Source organism: Camellia sinensis, chromosome 6 (genome assembly GCF_055761805.1).
Source record: "Camellia sinensis isolate YWXY chromosome 6, ASM5576180v1, whole genome shotgun sequence".
Classification (NCBI taxonomy): Eukaryota; Viridiplantae; Streptophyta; class Magnoliopsida; order Ericales; family Theaceae; genus Camellia; species Camellia sinensis.
Window position 1 is genome coordinate 117,326,130 of NC_138966.1, and position 4,614 is coordinate 117,330,743.

The window sequence follows — 4,614 nt, forward strand, 5'->3', positions numbered from 1 at the left end:
TTGATTATAGGAGACTAAATTCCTCGACTAGGAAGGACCATTTTCCCTTACCTTTCATTGACCAAATTCTAGAGCGGTTAGCGGGGCAGGGTTTCTATTGTTTTCTTGATGGCTATTCGAGGTATAATCAAGTCCCGGTGTACCCCGCTGACCAGGAAAAGACCACATTCACATGCCCTTTTGGCACTTTTGCCTACAGGCACATGTCCTTTGGGCTGTGTAATGCACCGGCGACTTTTCAACGGTGTATGATGGCTATTTTCTCCGACATGGTGGAGAAATTCTTAGAGGTTTTTATGGATGACTTTTCGGTGTTTAGACCGTCTTTTGAGGAATGCCTTAGGAACTTAACTAGAGTGTTAGAACGATGTACTGAGGCAAACCTAATCTTGAGTTGGGAAAAGAGCCATTTTATGGTTCGTGAGGGTATAGTGTTAGGACACATTGTGTCCCCTCGAGGTATAGAAGTTGACAAGGCTAAGGTCGACATCATTGCAGGCCTTCCTCCACCCAATTCCGTGCGTCAAATTAGGTCTTTCCTAGGGGATGCAGGTTTTTACCGTAGGTTCATCAAAGACTTTAGTAAGATATCACGTCCTTTGTGCAGTTTACTAGTTAAGGATGCGCCTTTTGTCTTTGATGAAGCATGCTTAAAGGCATTCGAAACACTAAGAATGGCTTTGACCACCGCCCCAATCATGAAATCACCAGATTGGTCTCTTCCTTTTGAAATCATGTGTGATGCTTCCGATTATGTTGTCGGGGCTATGTTAGGCCAAAGGGTCAATAAGGCACCATTTGCTATATATTATGCTAGTCGCACTCTCTCGGATGCTCAATTGAACTACACTACTACCGAGAAAGAGTTGCTAGCTGTGGTCTTTGCCTTAGACAAATTCTGGTCTTATCTCCTAGGTTCCAAAGGTCATAGTCTTCACTGATCATGCCGCTTTGCGGTATTTACTATCTAAGAAAGAGACCAAACCTAGGTTGATTAGATGGATTTTGTTGCTTCAGGAATTTGATTTAGAGATCCGTGATAAGAAAGGATCTGAGAATGTGGTGGCAGATCATCTCTCCTGAATCCTCGTTGAGTATAATAGTGACCCTCTTATTTTGCATGATTCGTTCCGAACGAACAACTTTTTGAGCTGTCACAAGCGAGCCCCCCGTGGTTTGCACATATTGTGAATTACTTGGCCATTGGGCAAACTCCGCAGAATTGGTCTAAGCAAGACAAAGACCGATTCTTTTCACAGGTCAGGTATTACTTTTGGGAGGATCCGGAGTTGTTTAAATATTGCTCCGACCAAGTGATCCGACGGTGTGTGCCGGAGAGTGAGGTGCATAGCATTCTTACATTTTGTCATTCTTCTGCATGTGGCGGTCATTTTAGTGGGCATAAAACGGCCGCCAAGATTTTACAAAGCGGGTTTTATTGGCCCACAATTTTTAAAGGTGCCCATCAATTTTGTAGAACTTGTTTGCGCTGTCAGCAAATGGGTTCGATGTCTCGGCGTGACATGATGCCAATGTCCCCTATTCTTGTGGTAGAAATATTTGATGTATGGGGAATTGATTTTATGGGCCCGTTCCCGTCGTCGTTCGGGTTTGAGTACATTCTCTTGGCAATAGATTATGTGTCGAAGTGGGTGGAGGCAATAGCTACCCGAACAAACGATCATAGAGTGGTAATCAAATTTTTGCATGAAAATATCTTTAGTCGTTTTGGGTTTCCTAGAGCCATAATAAGTGATCAGGGTACACATTTTTGTAACCGGTTCTTTGAGTCGGTAGTTAAGAAATACTCTATCACTCATAAAGTTAGCACTCCATACCACCCTCAAACTAGTGGCCAAGTAGAAGTCTCGAATAGGGAGGTAAAGCACATAATTGAGAAAACGGTGAGACCGGATAGGAAAGATTGGTCACAACGGTTAATTGATGCATTATGGGCTTATCGCACTGCTTATAAGACACCCATTGGGATGTCACCATATAGGGCAGTGTTTGGCAAAGCTTGTCATCTCCCGGTTGAACTTGAGCATCGAGCATTGTGGGCCATAAAGAAGTTTAACTTCGATATGGCCGCGGCTGGGCTCAATCGGAAATTGCAACTCAATGAGCTGGAGGAAATCCTGAATGATGCATATGAGAGTTCGAGAGTTTTTAAAGCTCGGACTAAGGAATTCCATGACAAGCACATTAATAGAAAATCTTTTGAACCCGACCAAAAAGTGTGGCTTTTTAATTCAAAATTGAGACTCTTTCCGGGTAAGCTAAGATCAAGATGGGATGGCCCTTTTGAGGTTGTTGAGGCATTTAGTCACGGCGCCATTGAGGTGCGGGATCCAAAAACTGGCCACACTTTCAAAGTGAATGGCCAAAGATTGAAACCATATATAGAGGGGATTGGGAATGGAGATATGATTGAGTCCATTGCCTTGATGGACCCATTTTACTATGATTGATAAATTGATTCCTTGTTCTCTTTTCTTTCCCTTCTATGCTATTTTGTTTTTCTGTGTTCTCGTTATGCTTTACTTGTGTCTAGGAGACTTTAAATCCTCTAAAGGTGTAATTCCTTTGGTGTTTGCCGTGCCCGAACGACATCTGACGGTCTGGTATAGCCACCTAACTGTGTTTGTAGTGAGTTCCTAGGAGACCAACTGAGACGGTGGAAACTAGAGTTCGAATGGCAAAGCCTAGAACACAAAGGTTTGGGATTTCCGAGACTAAAGTCTGGTTTAAATACCCAGGGGTGTGGAGATTGCTTCAAAACTACCTCGGCTTGAACTCTGTATGGCAGCCCCATAGATTGAGGTAGCTTTATGCGCCTCGATTCTGGATACCAAATCAACCTAGTCTGTTACCCTGTTGGAGAATAGGGAAAGTTACAAATACAGTTAGGGAGAAAAGTAGTACCCGTGGTTTTCGCGTGAAGATCATACCTTTAGTGGGCGTTCCGTGTTCTTTTGTGCTATATTTATTCCGGATGTCAATTAAAAGTAGAAATGTTTATTTTCAGTGTTTAAAACCATGCTTTCATGTTTATTTTCTATGTTTATACTTGATCATTTAAAAAAAAAAAAAAATTGAAATCACCGCACGTGCGGCCTGGGCCCCGCACGTGCGGGAAAATCGGGCAAAGCACTCTGCTAAATATGCAGGTGCGGGAGGATGTGCATTGACCAAGCCGCACGTGCGGCTTGACTCCCGCACGTGCGGGACGCCGATTTGCACAAAAAAAAAAAAAAAAAAACGGAGTTGAAATTGCCGCACGTGCGGCTTAGGCCCCGCACGTGCTGGAAAATTCAAAAACTTCAGCCTCGCACTCTGCTAAATATGCAGGTGCGGAGGGACGTGCGTTGAACAGCCGCACGTGCGGGACGAAGAAATTAAAAAAAAAAAAAAAAAAAAAAAAAGAAAAAAAAAAGAGAAGCGCGGGGATGGAATCGCCGCACGTGCGGCCTTGACTCCCGCACGTGCGGGGTGGAAAAATTTAAAAAAAAAAAAAAAAAAAAAGAAGAGAAGCGCGGGGATGGAATCGCCGCACGTGCGGCCTTGACTCCCGCACGTGCGGGGTGGAAAAATTAAAAAAAAAAAAAAAAAAAAAAAAATTTGTTTTGTTTTCTTATTATTTTCATTTACTATATTTTTTATTTATTTTTATTTTGTTTTTGTTTTTTTTTTATTTTTATTTTTAATTTTCGTACCAAAAAAAAAAAAAAAAATCTTCACATAAACCCATCTTATGTACTCTCTCTCTCTCTCCCAATCACTCTCACACTCTCAGATCTCTATCTCTATCTCTCTCTCTCTCTCTCTCTCTCTCTTATCCCCACAAACCCTTCTTCTTCTTCTTCTTCTTCTTCTTCTTCTTCTTCTTCTTTCTTCTTCCTCACCACCATCATCTCACCGCCGGCACCACTTCCCTCTCCGTCCGGCGAAACTCCGGCGACCACCATTTTTTCCGGCGAACCTCCATTCTTTTTCTCTCTTTCTCCACTTTTTCAAGGTAAATTTTTCTTTTTCTTCTTTTCTTTCTTTTGCATAGATTTGTGAAAGTAGAAATTATTTTGTAACGTTTTTGATTGATTTATTTATTTATTTTATCTGGATCTAGTGTAAAAAAAAATTAAAAAAAATTAAAAAAATAAAATAAAATCTTAGAATGCATGTTTGTTAGAATGCATGTTTGTTAGTTTCTTTTCTTTTATTTATTTATTTATTTTTATTTTTTTTTATGCCTATTATTATTTTTAGAATGCATGTTTGTTAGTTTCTTTAAAAAAAAAAAAAAAAAAAAAAAAAAAACCAGGACGCAAACCAGACTCAAGCTCGGCTAAGGAGAAAGATGAGGCCGCACGTGCGGCTTGACTCCCGCACGTGCGCAAAAAAAAAAAAAAAAAAAAAAAAAACCTCATAAATATTGGTACTAACACTAATCCTAATTTAGTTTTTTTTTATTTGTTATATTTATTTAGTTTAAATTGCTTCGTAGTGATTCTGGTTAAGTTAATTAGTTAGTGAAATTTGGTTTTATTTTTATACTTGTGTAGTTAATGATTTTATTTTTATCTTAATCTATGATGTCATTGTTCATATATTTAC